This window comes from Pelodiscus sinensis, chromosome 18, assembly GCF_052426305.1.
Source record: "Pelodiscus sinensis isolate ZL-2025 chromosome 18, ASM5242630v1, whole genome shotgun sequence".
NCBI classification, from domain to species: domain Eukaryota; kingdom Metazoa; phylum Chordata; order Testudines; family Trionychidae; genus Pelodiscus; species Pelodiscus sinensis.
In genome coordinates, this window is record NC_143069.1 from 2,152,000 (window position 1) to 2,175,116 (window position 23,117).

The window sequence follows — 23,117 nt, forward strand, 5'->3', positions numbered from 1 at the left end:
CGCCCCTCAGCTCCATCCCGCCACGTGAATATTGTGATGTCCAGAGTCAGGAAGGTGACGTGTCGCACGCCCCCTCTGTGTCGCACGCCCCCTCCGTGTCGCACGCCCCCTCCTCTGAAAATGAGCAAGGCTTTTGATATGGCCTCCCACAGGACTCTTGCCAGCAAGTTAAAGACGCGTGGCCTGCAAGGTGGGCAGAAAGGTGGCTAGATGCTCGGGCTCAGGGAGTAGCTTTGTGACACCCCAGGCCTGCGTGCTGCTTGCTACCCCCTAGGGTGGTCCTGGCTGATACACGAAAAAAACTCAGTTGCCCCGGCACTCTTGGGCCATGGACTTTTTACTGGGGAGGGAGGGCTCAGAAAGATCATCAGAGCGGCCAGATGGGGTCAGACCAAAGGCCCATCCAGCCCAGCATCCTGTCTGCCCACAGCGGCCAATGCCAGGCGCCCCAGAGGGAGTGAACAGGACAGAATCATCACGTCATCCATCCCCTCTCATCCATTCCCAGCCTCTGGAAAACACCCTCCCTGCCCATCCTGGCTAGTAGCCATTGATGGACCTAACCTCCATGAATTGATCTAGCTCTTTTTTGAACCCTGTTAAAGTCCTGGTCTTCACAAACATCCTCTGGCCAGGGCTAAGGCTCGCTCACCGCACACTGAGGCGACATGGCGCAGGCTGTTTTCAGTAGCAGCGCCCCCTCGCCCAGCACCGCCCCGCAAAGCCACCGTTCATGCCACGTTTGACTAACATCTGCGGTGCCCCTCTGAGGGGAGACTGGAGAGCACTGACCAGGCAGCCTCGGGCTGGGCCATGGTTCAAATCTCAGCTCATCCAAAGATTCCCCAGGAGGGACCCGCTCTTCCCATCTGTTAAATGGGCACCATGGCCCTTCCCTACCAGGGGGCTGCAAAGTCAGGATGTGAATGGTTAACTGGTTTATGGAAGACCTGGCCAGAGCAGCTCCTACCCGCGGTGGGGAACGGGGAGAGGACGGGGGGGGGGGAACGGGGAGAGGACCGGGGGGGGGAACGGGGAGAGGACCTCCCTCCTTTTAAGGGATTAACCAGTTAAATCTAATGTTTAACTGGTTAACCAATTAAACAGGAGGCTGGGCCCAGGACTTGGGAGTCAGGGGGGCCACCCATACATCTCCAAAGGGCAGGGTGGCAGGGAGGACAATATAGGTTAACACAAGGAACCTCAGGACTGCCGCTCAACCTCAAGAAGGGGGGGAGTCTCTCTCCTATCCCCCCTTCGTCTCCTCTCTTCCATGCTGAAAAGTCCCCGTCTCTTTAAGCTCTCCCGGTATGGGACCCGTTCCAAAGCCCTCATCGTTCCGGTTGCCCTGTTCTGACCCTCTTCCGATGCCGAGAGATCTTTTCCGAGAGGCGGCGAGCGCATCCCATGCAGGGTCAAACACCCGCCCTCCGCCAGGGGAGCGATCCGGACAGGTGGGAGCGGAGGAGTCCCTGCATTACGCCTCGCGTCCCCGCTGTGGAATGCATTACTGGCAAGTCTCCAACAATCCATCCTTGTCAGGATTTTGCAGGGGTTTTAGGGAAAGAGCAAGCGGGTGTTGCATTAAAAGGGAAGCGTTGGGTTTTTTTTGTTTTTTTTTTTTCCAGAGTGGAGGCTGCAGACAGACCTGATGGGAGTATAAAATATTCATAAGAAGGACTTAGCAGCTCTGGTCCAGAGCGGAGCTGGCAAGCTCTGTATGCGTTGTTCTCGTTACATTAGTGTAGGAAGAGAAACTACTTCCATTTGGTTTTCCCCGGAACCCTATTAGAGGAGCCATGCAGACTTTGAAGATAATTTGTGAGGGGGGAAAAAAACCCATTTGTACAGTCTCTGAAATACTGCGTGCACCCGTGACAAAGTATCCCTCCCCCCGGCCGGACGACAAAGGGACGGGTTTAATGCTGCTCTTGACTGGTCCCAGTAAAAGTCAATTTCCCGTGATAACAGTTCTCCGCTGAAATATACGATGCGATTCAGATCCCAGGGAGAGCAAGTCAAGGGAGAAGATTCTGGTAAAGAGGCACAGAGTCTGAGGCAGCAAAACCAACTCGCAGCGTCATCATGAGAATGAGCTAAACTCTTTAAACACCAAGCTCCACACGGGTGCGTTACAACCTGCCAGCGGCCGAGAGCTTTGCAGCAATTTTAGTGCATGAAAAGAGGGGGAAGCGCAAACCTTTGGCTGAGGAGTAGCAGATAAGCTGTTTATAAAAGCATACGAGTAGCATCGTATCTGGCCCTCCGTGTAAACTGAGGCACGGAGCTAGATCCGACACTCACACCCATGCACAAAAAGTTCCTGCAGCCGTGCCAGCACCTGGCCTCCCACCCCATGCCGTCTTAGCCAGCCCTGCTGCTGTGCGGCTCTCCGGAGGAGATGGGCAGGGGACACATTTTTTGTGCGCGGCCACGCAGGCACACCCCTTAGCGGGAACATTGGTTACAAGGAGGAGGGAGAAAAAATTATTCGCCTGTGGACAGGACAAGAAGCAATAGGCTGAAATTGCAGCAAGGAAGGTTTAGGTTGGACTTCAGGAAAAATTTCCAACCTGTCTGGGTGGTGAAACACTGGAATCAGTTGCCTGGGGCAGTTGTGGAATCTCCATCCCTGGAGATATTGATAAGCAGGTTGGACAGACGCCTGTCAGGGATGATCTAGATCAAGGTTTCTCAAGCAGGGGGACGAATACCCTTCGGGGTACTCGAGAGAAGTCTGGAGGGTACGTCAACAACTGAAATTTGGAGAAAACTGAATTTGTTTTAATTTTTACAACGCTTTGTTATTTTTGTCCTTTTTACACCCAACATTTCATTTATGATTCCAGCTACGATGAAGTTGTTTAAACAAATGTGTTGCAATGGTAGACGACAATTTTGTGTGTCTGAAAATTGTAGGTACTCGGGGTACTTCTGTTTTAAAGAAAAAGGGTACTTCTACATTTTTTTTTCTAGAAAAAGGGATACATTATCAAAAAAAAAGTTGAGAAACACTGATGTGGACGGTGCTTGGTCCTGCCGGGAGGGCCGGGGACTGGACTCAGTGACTCTCGAGGTCCCTTCAAGCCCTGGGATTCTGGTCTGACCAGGCACTTGATAGCCAAGTATCACCAGCTCACTCGGGCAGCTCGCACGAGTCCTTTCCCGTCCCAGCACCACGCTGCTGTATAACCAACGGCCCTCGTTAAAGCTCAGCTGTGATCTAGATCCAGCCATGTGGTTTCTCTCTGTAGTCCTGAGCCTGTTTAAATTAACAATGGCAATTCACACCCTGGGAAGGAAGGGAACTATTTTTAGCCCCCGCGCGGACAGAAATCTGAAGGGCTCTTTATCTGCAGTTCTCCCTGCAGCTATCGTGCGATAATCTGTAGGAAATGGATCCCCGCCGCCACCATCCCTGGGCCAGGCAAGCCGAGAGTTATGCCTGAACCGGGGCACCCGTGGCCTCTGATGGCAAGACCTCACGTCGGTGGGGTCAATGCCTGCAAGGAGGATGAACACGACAAACCATTCGATGCATTTTACCCGTCTCTCTCTGCAGGAAACGGCTCGTGTAGGAAAACAAGACAGGAACTGGAGTAAGAAAAAAAAAAAACTCGCCCCCTTCTAGATTTTAAAAAGAACAAGGGAGATTCCAGAGGCGAGATTTCACCCTCTTTCTACCTGACCTCTTTGCGACTGCGGTAAGTGAGAGGAAAAGTGCACCCCAAAGCAGAACGAGGCCTTGCCGGCACATTCGCCAGACGCTGCAGCAGAACAAAGAACCGCTTTCGGCTGGCCGCTGCTACACAGACCAAGAAAATTGCAACTTTCTCATCCGGCAGGATGTGCGAAGTGTGACGGTTTCAGGATCTCCCCCCCGCCCCCTCCCACACACACTTTATGCATATTTGTATCCAGGAGTCAATTTCATAACTTGAAGATGCTTTAGACCAATGCCTCATGTAACTTACCAATTTTAATGTCACAGTCTGCTGGATTGGTGTCTCTTATTTGGGTGTATGTATCACTCTTGGATGCAAAGTTAAAGATACAGGGTAGGGAATGGTTGATGGTTTTACATAGGCAAATGGAAGCCCTCAAGGGTGTTTTCCTCAATGTCCGGTTATCAACTGTAAACAGCCTCCTTTGTCATAGCATCATAGAATCCAAGGGCTGGAAGAGACCTCAGGAGTCATCGGGTCCAGCCCCCTGCCCAAAGCAGGAGCAACCCAACTAAACTACCCTAGTCACGGCTTGGTCAAGACGAGACTTAAAAACCTCCAGGGATGGAGATTCCACCCCCTCCCTAGGGAACCCAGCCCAGCGCTTCCCCACCCGCCTCGGGAAATCATTTCTCCTAAGATCCAACCTAGACCTCCCCCACTGCAACTTGAGACGGTTGCTCCTTGTTCTGCCACCACAGAGAACGGCCTCTCGCCAGCCTCTTTGGACCCGCCCCCCGCAGGACGTTGAAGGCTGCTCTCAAATCCCCCCTCACTCTTCTCTTCTGCAGACTGAACAAACCCAAGTCCCTCAGCCTCTCCTCGGTCATGTGCTCCAGCCCCCTCATCATTTTGGTTGCCCTCCACTGGACCTTCTCCAATGCGTCCACATCCTTTCTATAGCGGGGGGCCCAGAACTGGACACAATACTCCAGATGTGGCCTCACCACCGCTGAATAAAGGGGAATAATCACTTCTCTAGATCTGCTGGAAATGCTCCTCTTAATGTCCTTGAAGTCTAAGCAGTGGTTGGTTTTAGGAAGACATGGGGACCCCCCCCCCAACTGGTAGACCTCCAGGTACTTTTCCATGGCAGGGTGGAACGTAGAAACAGAATTCGCACCCAAAAGGACAGCTATTTAAGATGCAAAGTTTTCCAGGTTCTTGGTCTTTGGCTGGCATGCCACTCCCAAGAGAATGGACCAGAGACCCCAGGGAAAACGTTCTGCCCTGGCTTGGAGGTTTAGCTGAAATAAGCAGAGTTTTAGGGGGAGTTTGCACTGAGCGGTCAGGGTGTGAGAATTAGCGCTGTGTTTTCTGTGATTTTACATTTGTGATCGCCTTTGCTCGGCCTGTTTTCACTAGCAGCCACTGCGACCCCGCTGCTTGTGGGTAATAAAAATCACTTTTATTTACTAGCAAGCTCAGTGTAAATCATTGTTTACACAGTCAGCACATACATCCTCCGTTCTGTGTTCAAGGGGGCTTGCCTGCATGGTGTATTTGGGGTTCTGACCCTTCTTGGGGGTTGGGTTTCCTGGAAGTTGGGCCCAAAACTGCATTCGCCTCAGCCCTGGAGAGGCTGTGTCTGTGTTGCTCTTGCGGGAGTGGGGTGGTGATCGTAGGGCTGTCTCTTGGCTGGGGGAGACCAGGAGATCTGGCCCAGCAGGACAGGGTGGTGAGAAGCCCCGAGAGCAGGAAGGGGAGCAGCAGTGGCTTTATCAGCACTCCAGGAAGCAGCCCCCGGGGTCTTCTGGGACCACCTCTTGTCCCACTCAGGACCTAGATTTGTACGGCTGGAAAATGCCAATCTATAGCCATTACGAACCTGATCGAGAGGTCTCACGACGTCATAGTCATATGATAAACCCATTCTGGCCTTTGGAGCTTTGTGCTTAACTAGCTAGACGCTTTATACTTGAAATGACGCCACATTGTATTAACGTAGCAACGGCCAGACGGGGTGAGACCAAAGATCCATCCAACCCGGGGTCCTGTGTGCCAGCGGCCAACGCCAGGTGTCCCAGAAGGTGTGAACAGAACAGGGAACCATTACATGATTGCTCTCCTTTCAACCATTTCCAGCCCTTGACAACCAAAAGCTAGGAACACCATTCCTGTCCTTCCTGGCTAATAAATATCGATGGACCAAACTATCTTGCTCCTTTTTGAACCCTGTGAAAGACCTGGCCTTCACAACCTCCTCTGGCAAGGAGTTCCACAGGTTGACTGTGCACTGAGTGAAGAAAAACTTCCTTTGCTTTGTTTTAAACCTGCTGCCTCCTCGTTTCATTGGGTGACCCTTTATTCTTATGTTATGGGAACAAGTAAATAACTTTTTCTTATTCCCTTTGCACTCCTGTCATGATTTTTAGGCCTTAATTAGGGATGTGAAATCCTGTTTAATTAGCTAACCGGTTAAATGGCGTATATAAAGTTTATCATTTTCACACACATACATATTTCATAGGAAACAGGTTTTCAAAGTAGTGGTGCGAAATGTACCCACGTAGGAGCGCTACAAAAGGACTTATGCCCTCAACACTGAAGAATACATATTCAATCAAGATTGATGAACATCTATTATAAACAGGGCTCATTTCTCCTTGCCACCACACAGGTGGCCAATCTTACCGATTCCAGTTTGCGTGTGTCCCCCGAAACATAAACCAGGAGAACTCTGCTAGCTCTCGGGGGACTGAAATTCAGGGGACGTTCTGCCCTTTGGTGGGTCTATATTTGGTGGTCTCCCGGTCTTGCCACATTTAAGAGGAGCCATGGGAATAGCTGCAAATATCAGCCAGGCTGTTCAAAGGGGTAATTTAATTAAACAGAACTTAGACATTCATTTGTATCAATACACAATGCTCCTGCCTGATAGACACAAAGAAAACACACACAGCTGAAAATATTTAGAGTGGGCTTAACATGAGGCGGAGGACCAGTACCCAACGGGCAGATGTGGAAAGCATACGGTTTTCTCAATCTGAGTGAGTTGGCTGGATTTCTCTGATGCGCATTATATCTACGGAGGGAAAACAGGCGCGGCAGGAAACGTGGAATCTGGCAGAAGCTTTAGCATTATACGCTGCCTGCAACAATGCTGGGAAAGATATAAAGTCGAGGATTCTCTCTGGAGTCAGATGAAAGTTCACCTGAGAACAGACTCTAGGAATCTGTAATTTTAAAACCCAGAAACAGCTTCTCGTTACAGCGGGCAAAGAAAGAATTGTGGAGTAGTCAGAGCTCCACACGGCTACCCCGACATAATTTCTGCTTACACTAAGGATTCTTTTGATTACAAAAATACCCAACGATGGAGAATCCATCCGAGCCAGCAAATGCCTCCAATGGTTCTTATCCTCACTGTTAAAAATGTTGAAACAAAACACAGGACCATGTAGCACTTTAAAGACTAACAAGATGGTTTATTAAGTGACGAGCTTTCATGGGCCAGACCCACTTCCTTCTTCTGAGGACGTGGGTCTGGCCCACGAAAGCTCATCACCTAATAAACCATCTTGTTAGTCTTTAAAGTGCTACATAGTCCTGTGTTTTGTTTCAGCAAGACCAGCCTAACACGGCTACATCTCTATTGTTAAAAATGTGAATCTTCTTTCTAATCTGAATCCTTCTCCTTTCAATTTCCAGCCACTGGATCGTGTTAGAACTTTTTCTGCTAGGCTGGTCAGGTCTCAGTTGGAGGGTTGTGTCCAGTTCTGGGCCCCACGTTTCAGGAAAGAGGTGGAGACATTGGAGAAGGTCCAGAAAAAAGCAACAAAAATGATTCAAGATCTAGAGAACAGGAGCCAGGAGGGAAGACTGAAAGAATTGGGCTTGTTAATGACCTTTCTAGGTCCCTTCCCATTTTCATATGCTATGAGTCTTTCGCTCTATAATGACGTTTTTATTCTCCACATAGTTACCTGCAAACGGATCAAGCCACCCCTGACGCTCCTCTCTCTTAAAACAAAGGTTGAGTTCCTTGGGTTGACCCCTCTACGGCAGGGTTCCCAGCCTGTTGCTCATTCTCCGGGCTCTTCTCCGAACCCTCTCCAATGCATCCATCTCCTTTTCAAGCTGTGGGCACTCGGACAGGACATGGGATTCCAGCAGGATCCACACCCTGCTCTCAGCTGAGAGTTGGCCATTGACACATCCAAGGATCACTCTTGGATGGTGGCCACATCTTGGCACATGTTTGGTTGATCAAGCCTGCAGGTTTGGACCAGAGTGGGACTTGAACCCACAACTTCAGGCTCCAGAGGCAGACGCTTTAGCCATTACTACCTTCAGCTGATACCGTAGCCTCCTCACTCAAGTCCTTTTCCCAATCTCTACTTCCTAAACAGTGGGAGGAGAGACTAACATCTCCAGCCCGTCTCACCCCAAGACAATTAACAGCAGCCTCTATCCATTACAGGAAACCCGCCGTTCTGCGGATTTCCTCTCCTATCCCAAACCAATATGGGTGGCCACGCACCTGTTCCCTTACATTCGTTACAACACAGACATCGCCGGCACGCCAGCAGAGGTTCCCGTTTTACTGCAACCTCCTTCCGTATTTCCAGCACATTCAGGATGACCGGCACAAATGCCCTCTCCACATTTCCAGGAAGGTGTTGTGCTGGAAATTTCCACTTCCGCTGCTGAGCAGGAACAAAGTCAGCCCAGGGTACGACCGGCTCAGAATTCGTGCCAACGTGACCCAGAGAATCCAAGCCGGAAACTCGGCTTCCCTTCAACGGGAGGCGGAAAGGGACGTTCAATTTCGATTGATCGGCTAATCGAATAGTCGATGCAATTGGCATGGACTATTCCATGAGTCAGTGAGGGCACCTCCGCCTTTGAAGTGTGTATCTCCGCCCCAGGGCTGTTGCTACACTTGAAAGGCGAAAGCGCTGTGGGGTGCATGGGGCCAGTGGGGATGAAGGGGGCGCGCAAGCAGCCCCCTGCTGGCCCCGTGGCGTTTAAAAGCAGCAGCACCGCATGGAGGCCAGAGTCTGGACTCCATCAGTGCTGCCATGTGAAACACCCCCTCCTCTTCCCACTACCCCTTGCTGCCTATTTCCGAGCAAGGCAGCAAGACGGGGAGAGCGACTAGTCGACTAGCGTATCGACTATCCAATGAGCATTTGCTAATCGGACAGTCGGCTAGCTGTTCACATCCCCACAGAGAAGAGATTTTGTTGTGGACATTACGTCTTCTGGGATGGACCATAAATCCATGGGACACCCACAGCACAAATACTACATACAGATGCGGTCTCCTCATCTCAAAAAGGATATACCGGCATTCAAAAAAGTTCAGAGAAGGGCAACTACAATGCTGAGGGGTTTGGAACAGGTCCCATATGGGGAGAGATTAAAGAGACAAGGACTTTCCAGCTTGGAAAAGAGGAGACTGAGGGGGATATGATAGAGGGCTATACAATCATGAGTGGTGTGGAGAAAGTGAATACGGAAAAGTGATTGACTTGTTCCCATAAGATAAGAACGAGGGGCCACCCAATGAAATTAATGGGCAGCAGGTTTAAAACAAATAGAAGAAAGTTCTTCCTCACACAGCGCACAGCCAACCTGTGGAACTCCTTGCCGGAGGAGGTTGTGAAGGCTAGGACTATAACGGGGTTTAAAAGAGAACTAGATACATTCACGGAGGTTAAGTCCATTCATGGCTATTAGCCAGGATGGGTATGGAAGAGTGTTCCTAGCCTCTGTTTGTCAGAGGGGGGAGATGGATGGCAGGAGAGAGAAGACCCAGGCTTTGGTCAGCTCCATGCTCCACGCCACGCTGACCTCTGCAAGGGAGCCTGGCTCAAGAGCACGCTGAAGGACTGGCTGGCCCAGGACGGGACTGGAAGCTGGCTCAGCGGCACTGGCAGCCCCCACGGCAGACAGGCAAAGTGGCAGGAGCGCCTACGCCCGTTTACACAGCACTGATTGAATTCAGATGGCCACGCCACACGGCCACGTTTCCACCTCATTCGTCAGTACCCCGAGATAATCATTGGAACAAGCAGCCCACACCCAGAAACGGGGACGGGAGTTGAAACAGCGGTGTCGAATTCATGCCCAGCACTGACCAGAGAACCACCAAGGCCTAGAACTAGGAGCTGCTTGGATCTAGGGATGCGAAAGTGTAACTGTGACGTAGTGGGGGGTTGTCTGCTCTATAACCTGGGGTCCCCTATGTGGTGATGTGGGCTCACCCACATGTGAGGGGGGATTTGAGAGCAGCCTTCAACTTCCTGAAGGGGGGGTCCAAAGAGGCTGGAGAGAGGCTGGTCTCAGTAGTGACAGGTGGCAGAACAAGGAGCAATGGGCTCAAGTTACAGTGGGGAGGTCTAGGTTGGAGATTAGGACAAACGATTTCTCTAGGCGGGTGGGGAAGCGCTGGGCTGGGTTCCCTAGGGAGGGGGTGGAATCTCCATCCCTAGGGGTGTTTAAGTCTCGGCTTGACAAAGCCCTGGCTGAGTTGATTTAGTTGGGATCGGTCCTGCCTTGGGCAGGAGGCCGGACTTGATGACTCCTGAGGTCTCTTCCTGCTCTAGGATTCTATGTGGATTGGCCCAGAGACCTAGTCCCAGCCTGAGCAGATAACAAGGCTCTTCCTGGGGGGGCGTGTGGGGGGAGGGAGACAAAGGAAGGGAGGGGGAGACGGCTACCTGGCTAGAGGGCAGGGCCTGGGAGCTGGGCAGTTTTTGGCTGGAAAATCATGGAAAGAACAGACTAAGCAGAGTGCTGGGAGTTGATGGGCCTGTGGATCCCACCCCACGGGGTCTAGGGCTGCCAGCCCCTAACTCCTTATGTCCACACCACGGCTGGGCCGTGCTGTGTCCTGGAGAAGCAAGAACCCCTCTGTTCTACTGGCTGGCAGTGTCTCATCTTGCTGCAGACGGGGTACAGAATCGGGGGATCCCCGACGCACTGCCACAAACCATGTATGACTTTCGCAGTTACACACAGCTCATGTTCGCAGTTGCACGCAGGTTGCCAGGACACACGGGGAGCCCCCTTAACAGCCAACTCCCTGCATGCACTGATTTCTGGGGGCCGCCTGCTCCCCACACAGCATGGGGGGCAGGTGGGAGGAGGTACGTGCAGGGAGCTGGCTTTACACCGGCTCCCCTCATGCCCTGGCTCCCGGGGAGCTGGCTGCCGCCCTAAGTGTAACCGTGTAACTGTTGAAATTTGTCAGTGATTACACGGTTATTTAATTAAACGCACATTCATATCCCTATTGTGATCTGCCTGAAAAGTTGCAGCCGATCCCGATTTCTTTCAAAAAAGGGGAACAGGACAAAAGACCTTTCTGAACAGAGAGATCATCTGAAAAAAATAAATAGTCAGGACACAGTAATTGAAAACCTGCCATTCTCCCACTGAAAACCCCAAGCTGCCTATTCCAGTTGTACTTTGCACATATCAGTTCTGTATAAACGGAGGTTTCAATTTAATCGCCCTATTTTAAACTTGATTTCAACACTCCCTTCCTTAAACCTGGGCTCTCTGAACAAGGCACCGAGCGGAGAGGAAAGAGACTCCGGATATAGCACCTCTCACCGGCCTGGGCTTAGGAGAAACTAAATCTACTAAAAAAACGTCTCCAGCGCTGGCCTTACCAAGTGAAGGTCCCCTGTGGTTTGAGAACCATGATCAGCACCATGGTCAGCGACCGTGGCTCTCCATGCTCACGCAGTTTAAAGTCGGTTGGGGTGCGTTTACACCACACAGTTCTTTCAACGCGAGCGTCTGCGCAAGAATTCCGTTATTTGGAAATGATTTCAAAATGACGGGCAGCTTCTTTCAAAATCTGTAAACCTCATTCCACGCGGAATAACGGCTCTTCCGAAATAGCGATTTCGGAATAGCAGTCGTGTGGACGCTCCACTGCTGCTATTTCGAAATAGCTCCGCCTCAGGGCCATTGAAGGTAAATTGAGGTAGCGTGTCCACATTAGGGAAAACTGTCTCAGACTAATTTTGAGGTTTCCCTATAGTGTAGACGTGCTATTCCAAAATAGCTTATTTCGAAATAAGCGTGCTGTGTAGACGTATCCTTGCGGAGCAGACGACCTGTTTGCGCCACTAAATTCCCTTCTTTTTGGCTTAGTCGCCTTTCCCGCAGGAACCCCATTCTCCACTTGCTTTTAACGGGACTAACTCCAAAATTAAGTGCACTCTAAGACCAGTCTGTCTTAGGCCATGGAAGATCAAAGCTGCCGTGATCAATCTTCCAGAGTTTGATTTAGCAGGTCTAGTTAAGACTCACTAAATCAAACTCAGAGGGCGCCCCCTGCAGTACTCCTGCTTCTACCAGGAGTAAGGGAAGCCGACGGGAGAGTTTGCTCCCATCGGTCTCCCACTGTGAGTACAATGGGAAAACTTGAGATAAGGTTCGTCAGCTCCAGCTACATAATTAACATAGCCGGAGTTGTGCATCTTGATTTAACATTCCCTTTTAGCATAGACCTGGCCTTAGCTTTTCAGGTAACTTGGAATCAGCTTTGAATTAAAATGGGGGTGGGAGAAATGAAAAGGAGCTGTAGAAGGCAGGGGGCTGGACTCAATGACCTCCTGAGGTCTCTTCCAGCTCTAGGATTCTATGATTCTAAGTTTTAAGGACCCTGTACACATTTAGTGTTTTGAGGACTTGTCGGTGCTAATAACATTTGAAATTTAAAAAAAGAGCTGTTCTCTCTAATTTTTGCCACCTGTGTGCAGAATAAATTTTGTTATGTGCACCAGGGCACATGTAGATGTGCACCACCAATAGAAACACATGCTACTGCCTCCGGACAGCTGTGGGTGCTCTACTAAGTAGCGGGGTAGCACCTAAATCTCTTCTGCATGGCCACCCAATTGCTCATCTTATGGCAACACTGGTCAGGACGCCGGGTCCGTTGCAAACGTGAAACATGTATGTAACATGGCCGACTCCATTTAACAAAACAGGAAGCGCTGTTGTGTTCACGTGTATGTTTCAGTTCTTACCATCCCTAATGTACTACCGTTACCTCTGCAGGTTGACACAGGGAATGGGTATTAGGTACTCTTCCCTACCTTGATAAAAATACAGTTCTCTAAAAAAATGTTCACAAAAAATTCCCTCTTCGACGTTGGGACATGCTGTGATCTAACACGTTTTCATGCTCCAATGTGCACCACTGTTTGAAGACACAGGTGAAGATGTGTCAGTGGGAAACTTGATTTCAAGCAATGATTTTTGGGAGGTTGGGGGGGACTTAAACCCATCCACACTGGCCAGCTCTCATTCCATTCACCAGAGGGCAGTAGAGGCGCACCGACCAGACGCACCGGCCGGCCGGCTCGTGGGGGGTCACAAAGTCAACACCTCGCAGATCTCCAGGGAACCACGCTCGCGGTTCTTCTCCCTGCAGCTCTGGAACAAGGCCTGAGGGCAACAGGGACAGCCTCGGCCACTATGCAGCTGGGCCTGGAGCCGGCCACGCACACAGGGCTCACGTACAGCAGCGCTGGTCATTTGCATTGTGCCTTGCCTCCCAAGCAAGGGCTTCCTCCATCCATTAAAGGCGGCCACCTCTGGGGCAAGGCACAGCCGCTGTTTTAAACAGACCAGTATTCCATCGGCTCGGCAGGTATAGCCTGGGTGGGTTTAACTGCTCCCTCCACCTATCCCCGCAGCGCGGCCCTGGCTGCTTGAGCTCGAAGCTGCATGCTGCTCCCTAAAAGGGGGTAACACACCCCACAGCAGCCCAGCAGACTGTAGATGCTTTCCTGGAACAAGAAATACAAGTCGAACCTCTCTAGTCCAGAACTCTCTGGTCCGGCAACACCCGTGGTCCGGCACGATTTGAGTGAGCTGGATGTTCCACTTTCCATGGATGGGACCAAGTTTCCCATGGTCCCATAAAGTTTGTTTGCAGACCCTGGTCCTGACTCTCAGCGTTCCGTGCTGTTATTTGGCTCTAATTTACGCCTCACTGTCTTTTCAGAGCCCAGCAAGGACTGGAAGTGTTGGTAACGCCACTAGACCCTATTGGCCTCCCATGGTCTGCAAAATTCTCTGGTTTGAAATCGATAGGTCCCGACGGTGCTGGACTAGAGAGGTTCAACTTGCATTTGGTTGTCATGACTGAGGATACTCAGGAACATGGAGGTGAGGGCCTGGGGGGGGGGGTGGTCACGAAAGTCTCAGGAAAAGGGAAAACTTGAAAGCATCGAAGGCAGTACCAGAGCTGCAAAGACGGGGCTGGCATTTCTTCATAGAATCATAGAATCATAGAACTGGAAGAGACCTCAGAAGGTCAAGTCCAGCCCCCTGCTCTAGGCAGGACCAATCCCAACTAAATCAACCCGGCCAGGGCTTTGTCAAGCCGAGACTTAAACACCTCTAGGGATGGAGACTCCACTACTTCCCTAGGGAACCCATCCCAGCGCTTCACCACCCTCCTAGGGAAATAGCTTTTCCTAATATCCAACCTGGACCTCTCCCACCACAACTTGAGCCCATTGCTCCTTGTTCTGCCATCTGTCACTACTGAGAACAGCCTCTCTCCATCCTCTTTGGAACCTCCCTTCAGGAAGTTGAAGGCTGCTCTCAAATCCCCCCTCACTCTTCGCTTCTGCAGACTAAACAGACCCAACTCCCGCAGCCTCTCCTCGTAGGTCATGTGCTCCAGCCCCCGAATCATTTTGGTTGCCTTCTGCTGCTTCCTTGCTCTCTGCCCAACAATCCCTTTCGGAAAGATCTTCAATGAGACATTCGTAATTTCATTTTGATTTAAAAAAAAATACGTAGACCCGCTCGCTTTCATGGAAGGCGGCACTTGGGGCTAACGGGATCGTACTCAGCACTATGCCTGGGCTTGGCAGAGGTTCAACAATCCTAGAAATGCACAGGAACGCGATCAGGGCTGATCAGAGGCGAATCTGCCCCGATTTCAAAGGAATTCTGTTCCTCGCGAACGCCTGTCACAACCAGGCTGAGCAGTGCCAATTTCCCTCCGCTAATTGCTCTTCTGGAAAAGGACAGAAAACCAAGCACTGGATCAGAGGCGCACGGTTTCTCTTGGTTACAAAAAAAAAAAAAAAAAAAAAATCAATGCAGCTCCTCTTTTGAAAAGATGCTCGAGAGCTCTCCTTTGTCCAGACCCTCACAATGCAGCAGAATTTCCCGTATTATAGCCCCAGAAACGTTTCCCCTGTTAGATTAGTGCAACCCCCCCGGAACAGGCATGTAGATGATAATGACCTTTCCATTGGCTGAAAAGAATCCGAAGAGACACGGCGGACGGGAATTAGTCGCCTCCCTGCCCCGGATAACCTTTCAGGCGGGCAGAGACAAACAGCCCTTGGAAGGATGCAAGTTCTTGGCCGGGGGACAGCCCGTCCGGCTGGGAGCGGATGATGCTGAGAACGATGGAGAGGGGTTTCTCTCATCACAACCTGACAGCTGGCTACGCTGAGCAAGGGGGCTTCCCCTTTATGAGTAGACAGGCCTGATCGATCACCAAGAGTGCATAGGGATGAAAACATAAGAACAAAAGAACGACCACATGGGTCACAGCAAAGGTCCATCCAGCCCAGTGTCCTGTCGGCCGACAGCGGCCAATGCCAGGTGCCCCAGAGGGAGTGAACCAAACAGGGAATCATCAACTGATCCCCCCACCCCGTTGCCCATTCCCAGCCTCTGACAAACAGAGGTAGGGACACCATTCCTGCTCATCCTGGCTAATAGCCACTGATGGACCGAACCTCCATGAACATATCTCTTTTGTGAACCCTGGCCGTCACAACTTCCTCTGGCGAGGAGTTCCACAGGTTGATTGTGCATTGGGTGAAGAAGTACTTCCTTTGGTTTGTTTTAAACCTGCTACCTATTAAAGCATGCAGGCACAGGAGAGAAAAAAAAAAGCCAGGCACCTTATCTGGAACGAGGGTGAATTCTCATGGCTAACGATTTGGGATTTGACTTTGAACCCTGACATCTTTGCCGTTCCTGAGCTGCAAGATTCAGCTCACCTTGTGCCTGAAACCATTTAAGCCATGGCTTAAATGTTCAGATGTGACCAGGGATTTGGGGTAAAAACAAATGATCATCTCTGGATTTTTTCCACGGCATATGCAAATGCACTTTATAAAGCATAGACTCAGACGTTAAGGTCAGAAGGGAGCATTACGTTCATCTAGTCTGACCCCCTGCACAGTGCAGGCCACGGAATCTCACCCACCCACTCCTAGAATAATCCTCTCACCTAGATCTCAGATATTGAAGCCTTCAAATACTTTGAAGACCCCAAGATGCAGAGAATCCTCCAGCTGTGACCTGTACCCCATGCTACAGAGGAAGGCGAAAAACCTCCAGGGCCTCTGCCAATCTACCCTGGAGGAAAATTCCTTCCCGACCCCAAATATGGCGATCAGCTAAACCCTGAGCATGTGGGTAAGACTCACCAGCCAGACACCCAGAAAGTTCTCTATAACACCCTATAACACTCTATAGCATCATGAGCTCCATTTTACAGGTGGGAAAACTGAGGAACGGAGAGGGGAATGGGAATGTAGGTGGCCCAGGTGCCCATCTAGCATCCTATCCATCCGGCCATGCTCCCAACTCAAAACACACAATTGGAAGCCCGAACATACTGAACCCACAACCTCTTTTCAGGGCGAATGTGGACTCCCAGAATTCCTGGTCACTTTTGGAAACCGAGGCCGGCATGGTGAGCTAATCAGCCTGAGCCCACTGATGTGCCAAGTAATTATCATGGCAGCATTTCATTAACGACTGCCAGGAAAACTCACTTCCAACGCCCACCAACACAACAGCCAGCTGGGGGGTGGGGGGGAGTAAAAGGCCATTTCTGTTTTCCCGGGAAATCGGGGGTGAGGGTGGGTGTTTTTGCTGACGTTTCTCCAGGCACTTTTTTTTTCCAATTAAAAAACAACTGGAAAAAACAATGTTGGTGAATACCTTTTCCTGTAAAAAAAATCTTCTCAATTTAGAAGAAAAAAGCCTGAAACCCCCAGTGTTAAACCCAAACCTGAAAATGCTGACTAACCACATTCTGCCTGGTTTTTCATTAAAAACCCAAAATTACTTTTCTCCAAACACATTTCTATTGGCAATCTCAGCAGAAAGATCACAGATTGGCCAAGGGCCACAGAGGGCCTGTAGGGCCTCAGAGGGTTGCTTGCGGTGTACTGGACTTGGAAAAACCGTCCACCGTCACATCTGGGCCCCGTTTTCCCCTTGTGTGGCTGAAGGGAACATCTGCCCCCAGAGAGGACTTGGGCACTTTTCACCAGCTAATTATTTTATAGAATCTTAGAAACCCAGGGTGGGCACAGACCTCAGGAGGCATCGAGTCCAGCCCCCTGCCCGAGGCAGGACCAACCCCGACTAAATCAACCCAGCCAGGGCTTGGTCAAGCCAAGACTTAAACTCCTCTAGGGATGGAGACTCCACCACTTCCCTAGGGAACCCAGCCCAGCGCTTCCCCACCCGCCTCGGGAAATCTTTTCTCCTAATCTCCAACCTCGACCTTCCCCACTGCAACGTGAGACCGTTGCTCCTTGTTCTGCCACCTGCCTCCACTGAGAACAGCCTCTCTCCATCCTCTTTGGAACCCCCCTGCAGGCTGCTCTCAAATCCCCCCTCACTCTTCTCTTCTGCAGACTGAACAAGCTCGAATCCCTCAGCCTCTCCTCATAGGTCATGTGTGCCAGCCCCCGAATCGTTTTGGTCGCCCCCCGCTGGCCCCTCTCCAACGTGCCCACGTCCTTTCCATAGTGGGGAGCCCAGAACTGGACGCAACACTCCAGATGTGGCCTCCCCAGAGCCGAGTGAAGGGGAATAATCACGTCTCTGGATCTGCTGGCCATGCTCCTCCTAGTGCCTTTTTAAGGATGGATGGGAGATTTTACATCAGCGCCTTTGCGCTCTTATTCGTTCTGGCACGGAGAGTTTGCACGTTCTCAGGAAAGTTCTGCCAATTAACGGCTAGACACCCCCCCCCCCCCGAAATGGTACGAGCTGCCCTACCCGCGCAAGAACGTGAGTTGGTGAGGCCAGTTCGATCGGTTCCTCCCCAGCACAACCGCAAAGCTCCCAATGGCACTCTTGCTAATGAAAGCGTCAGACAAGCCCGTGTGAGCGGCCCTCAGTTTCCAGCCCCGCAGCCGGGCCAGTGAGCAGGGACCTGAAGGGTGGGGCAGATTTTCTCTCCGGTGGCCTCTTTCGCTCAAGAGTGCAGGGTGCTCTAAAACCCATGCAGCCTAGGTGGGCAGGCGTCGAATACACAGATCGGACCTCGCCCGCCTGCGGGCCTACACCTCCTGACAGCAACATGGCCACCTGCCCCACCGCATAAAACACACTCCGCCAGCAGGCACGGGCCCTTCCTTGGATAATTCCCCTGCTGTAAGGATGCAGATCAGACCAGAGAAGGGGGTCTGAAACGACGGGGATGTCGGGCGCGCTGCAGGGGGATCAGTGGGGGGGCTAAGGCGGCTCCCTGCCTGTCCTGGCACTGCAGACTGCGCTGCACCCCAGAAGCAGCCGCAACAGACCCGGCTCCTAAGTGTGGGGGGGAGCGCCCAGAGCTCCACGAACTGCCCTTGCCCCAAGCACTAGCTCTGCCCTCCCATTGGCTGGGAACCTGCTGAGGGCTGTTTCTGGGGCGCAGCACGGTCTGACCGGGAGCTGCTCGCGGTAAGCCCCTCCTGCCCCAACCCTGACCCTCCCTCCCAACACCAGAGCTCCACCCTCAGCCCCTCCCCGGAGCCCACACGGCAGCCACATTATGCCAAGTCGCGGCATCGACAATTTTTGTCAACTGGGTCATGAGAAAAAATAAGTTTGAAACCCGCTGGCCTCTTGGGTCCCTCCTGGCCTTAACAGAACAACAAGGGTGAATCCCCATTACTCTGCAGGAAGGGGGAGACCGGGAGGAAAGAATTTCCCAGGGTGCCTGGATGGGCCGGCGTGAAACAGACAGACATTCTTACAGGGCATCTGTGGACTCACTCGCAGGCTAGCTCGCACGCCGCCCCTTCCTCGTGCGACCAAACCAGCGTTCCCGCGGCAGCACTCTGCACACGGGGCCCCCATCCTTGACGCTGTCGTATAAGTAGGATGCTACGCTCTGAATGATTTTTGCACGTCTTGATCTGGGGAACAGAACCCTGGAATAGACTGGTCTGTTTCCACTGGAATAAAACATACCATGGGCCCCCTTGTGGTCATCTCTGCAAGCACCGAACCGGTTAGGAGAATTCTTTTTCATGGCAGGCTGGGGCCTCGCAGACCAGAGGGGCCAAGCAAGTCTAGCTTAACCGCGCCCCAGAAATCACACACACAGAAATCAAAACAGCACTCCACAAGCGGAGAGCAGGAGCCGGACGCGGAGGGGTTAGGAGACAATCAAGCTGCCTCATTCCCCCCACATAATTAGGTGCAACTGGCGTCTGAGAAGCAAAAAGCAGCCCGCCTGTTTTGCGGACCCTTCCCCAGACAGAAGGGATGTTGGAGCCCACCCAGCGCTGTAGTCACAAAGCCAGATCCATGCCCCGCACCCTTTCAGAGTGATCCGTGGCGGCAAACCGGTATTTTAACCTTGCTCCAGGGCAGCATCCCTGCTTTCATCTGGAAGCAATCTTGTACCGACGAGCAATATTGTAATGCACAGCTTGGCGTTTCAGTAGAAGCGCTTCATCTTTATTCTGATCAGAAAGGTGGTGGGGGGGGGAGGAATCAATCCTCGCTCCGGCTAAAATTTTATTAAAACAGGAGGAAGATCTCTTCAAGGTTTAATGAGGGATTAAATGGCACGCCTGCCTCGCAGACGCCGTTAGACACCTCTGCTCCCAGGGCAGCGTCTAGAAGGAACAGGCACTAAAGGAACCTTGCAGGGAAAGCCTCTTGCATCTTTCCAACAAACTTCCTTCGGTAAGGGTGAGCTCGGGATGTTTCAACCCCCCGCACTGCCCCCGATGAAGGTCTAGTTCTTTTGTGGAAATGATGCTCTCTCGTGAATGGGCTCGTCCTCTCTGAGCAAACTCCGTTCGAGCCAGCCCTCTCGGCTGCTGCTTTCTGAGTGTGACCCGCACGACCTTAGTAGGTCTCGGTGCCAATCCCACAATCTCCCGCGGGAGACCGGAGTGGGATCATTCCATCGGCCTCGGGCCGCCCGCTGCCCTGAAAGGCCGGGTGAACGGAATAGGAGGAACACAGGGGATCTTTTTTCCAAAACCAAAATAAAATGAACTCTGCCGCCTGTACGACAGAGCCACCCTGCAACCGCACAAACCCCGCGCTGCTCACCAGTCGCACTCTCTGGGTGCCTCCCCGGGTATGAAGTAGGGATGATAAATCTCGGTGAATTGAACAGTCGATTAATCCTGTGAATTCTTATCGGTTAATCGACTATTCTACAGTCCCCGGGGGACTCCGGCCCCACTCCTGAGGAGCCCCCGCTGCTCTGTGCTGCTGCCGCTGTATCAGAGGCAGCAGTGCGGGGTGCCAGGCGGGAGCTGGTCCGCGAAGGGAGCCCGTTTAAAACCCAGCTCCCCTTCGCCCCACGCTGCTGCCTCTGATACAGAGCTGAGCCGGGCTGCCTGCCTACCTGGCTCCTAATGCAGAGCTGCAGTGGGGGTAGATCCTAGACCCGGCACGAGCCAGGACTGAGCCGGCCAGCCTGCTAAAAAATGTCCTGGCTTTTGCTTCTGGGTTAATCCACTGCCCTATCACACCCCTAGTACGAATGGAAGGTTGGAACTTTTGTGCATACATTACAGACCCACTGAGACCAGCCACACACCCCCAGCCCCACTCCTTGGACAGCAGCTCCGATTTGGGCAGCTCCTGCTTGCCTGGCTGCCCTTGCCAAGTAGGAAGCAAAGGGGAAGGAGGAAAGCGCCTGAGAGGATTCTGCTGGAAGAGTTTGAGTCTCCCCAGCGCCCAGGGTCCAATTACAAGGAGCCCTGATGTGTGTGGGGGGGGAGGGGGGGGGAGAATCGACTCGGCCAAGCGCCGCCTCACTGCACAAGCAGCAGCCTGGCGTGGAGGCAGGTGAAGGTCGATCCGGTTTCGCTCCGGAGCGAGGGCGTGCGAACGCCCTGGCCCCGGCAACACGAGAAGGCGCCTCTGCCAATGACAATGCAATTTATCGGGGGGGGGGGGGGGTTAACGCGTCCCACCGCGGCTGCAGAGAGACCGGCAGGCACCAAGGCAGAAATCGGTGGAAAAACCAGACGCTGCTTTTGCGCCCTGCCTCCTTCCCCGCCGCCGCTGGGGCCCCTGCTCCCCGCCAGACCCCGGGCTCGCTCAACAGCCTGGAAAGCGAGACGCCCCAAAGATTAACCCCCCCCCCCAGCCCGCAGCCAGGGGCCCTTCCGTCGCCCAAGCCCCCAGAGCGCTCAGCCGCGGTTGGCAACCCCAGCGCGCAGCGCCCCAGACCTCCCCAGAGGAGGGGAGAGGAGAGGAAGCGCCCCCCCCCCCTTTGGCTGCCCCCGGCCAGCCCCCTTCCCTTCCCGCTCCGGGGCGGGCCGGCAGAAGAGGCCCCGAGGCCGGGGCCCCGGGGAAACCGCCTCACCCCCCGGTGTGCGCCCCGGCGGGCAGGGCGAGTTACCGTGTGCAGGCGGCGCGGCGCTGGCACCGCGGCGTTCCGGAGCGCGCAGCCCCCGCCGCGGGGGCGCAGGGCAGCTCAGCCAGGCCGCGGCGACCTGCCCCGGGGGGCTCCAGCGGCGGCCCCCCGCGGGGCTCCCGAGCCCGGGCTCCGCTGCATGGCGAGCCGCGGCTGGGCGCAGGCTGCGGGCGGAGGCGGCCGCGAGCAGGCGCAGCAGAGCCTCGGCTGCCCGGCCGACGGGGCGGGGCGCAGCGCAGCCGCCGAGCCAAGAGCGCCTCCCCCCGCCGCCGGGCGGCCAGATCCCGTGGCCCTGGGGGGGCCCAGCCTGGGGGGGGGCTCCCCTTCCCCCCGGGGTCCAGCGAGGGAGGAGGCCCCGCTGTCAAGTTTGGCCAGTAAAACCATGGGATGCCCATAGCTTGAATCCTGCCTACAGACGTGGTCGCCTCATCTCCAAAAAGGTACATTGGCATTGGAAACGGTTCAGAAAAGGGCAACAAACGTGCTGAGGGGTTTGGAACGGGTCCCCTATGAAGAGAGATTCAAAAGGCTGGGACTTTTCAACATAGAAAAGGGGAGACTAAGGCGAGGGTTATGAGAGAGATCTATAAAATCATGACTGGCGTGGAAGAAGTGAATAAGGAAAAATGATTTACTTATTCCCACAATATAAGAACGGGGGAGGGGGATCACCAAATTAAATGAATAGGCAGCAGGTTTGACACAAAGCAAAGGAAGTTTTTCTTCAGGCAGTGCACAGTCGATCTGTGGAACTCCTCGCCAGAGGATGCAGTGAAGACCAGGACTTTAACAGGGTTCCAAAAGGAGCGAGAGAGCCATTGATGGACCTAACCTCCATGAATCTATTAGCAAGAGGGCTAGGAGACAGGAAAGGGATCGTGTGAGGGTTCCCTGTTGTGTTCCCTCCTTCTGGGCATCCGGGATTGGCAATTATTGGCAGACAGGACACGAGGCTGGATGGATCTTTGGTCTGACCTAGTCTGGCCATTCTTACGTTCTTATCTTCTTATGGCCAAAACACTCGGCAGAGGAGCATTGCTGGCATGTGTTGCTTTGGATTCTCACCTAACAACATGACTCCAGGGCTGGGTCTTTAAGAAAAATAGTAACTACCGCAAGTCTCACGACAAGTCTCAGGCTATGTCTACACTCGCGGCTTCTTGCGCAAGTAATATGCAAATGAGGCTAAGCGTGGAATATCGCCGAGCCTCATTTGCATACCTAATGAGCCGCTGTTTTTTTTCAGAAGAGGCTCTTGCGCAATGCCTTTCTTCCTGAAAAGTAATAGGTGTAACAGCATTGCGCAAGAGGGTTTTTCTTGCGCAAGAAGGGGCAGTGTAGATGCTCCTTCTCGTGCAAGAGCCTCTTCTGAATAAAATGGTGGCTCATTAGGTATGCAAATGAGGCTCGGTGATATTCCATGCTTAGCATCATTTGCATATTACTTGAGCAAGAAGCCGCAAGTGTAGACATCGCCTCAGTGACATTCCTAGGTCCAAAAGATGCTGGGATGCTAATTTAATTACATTTTTGGGGAAAACTGGAGCACGCAGTCCCCCACAGGTGAGTCTGCAGAAAGGTTAGGTGCTGTGACCATGTCCAGCCTGTCCGAAAGCCGTGTACTGTGGGGCTGTCTGTCGAGGCCGAGGCTAAAGGTGAGAGAGATGCATTCCTGGCTCTATTTGAACCAATTCAGGGGGAAGTAAAATACTTTTACAGCTTGAACCTCTCTAATCCAGAACTCTCTGGTCCGGAAACCC

The 23,117-nt window shown here is 52.7% G+C and overlaps 1 protein-coding gene across 1 annotated transcript in view; it reads right to left on the minus strand.

Annotated features, from left to right (window-relative positions):
- Positions 1-21,545, minus strand: part of LOC102451443 (leucine-rich repeat and fibronectin type III domain-containing protein 1-like protein) — a 135,575-nt gene extending 114,030 nt beyond the window's left edge. The window contains exon 1 of the mRNA XM_075915270.2: positions 21,343-21,545. The gene's annotated coding sequence lies outside the window, so the exon portion shown is untranslated. The remainder of the gene's footprint in view (positions 1-21,342) is intronic.
- Between the last annotated feature and the right edge of the window lie 1,572 nt (positions 21,546-23,117).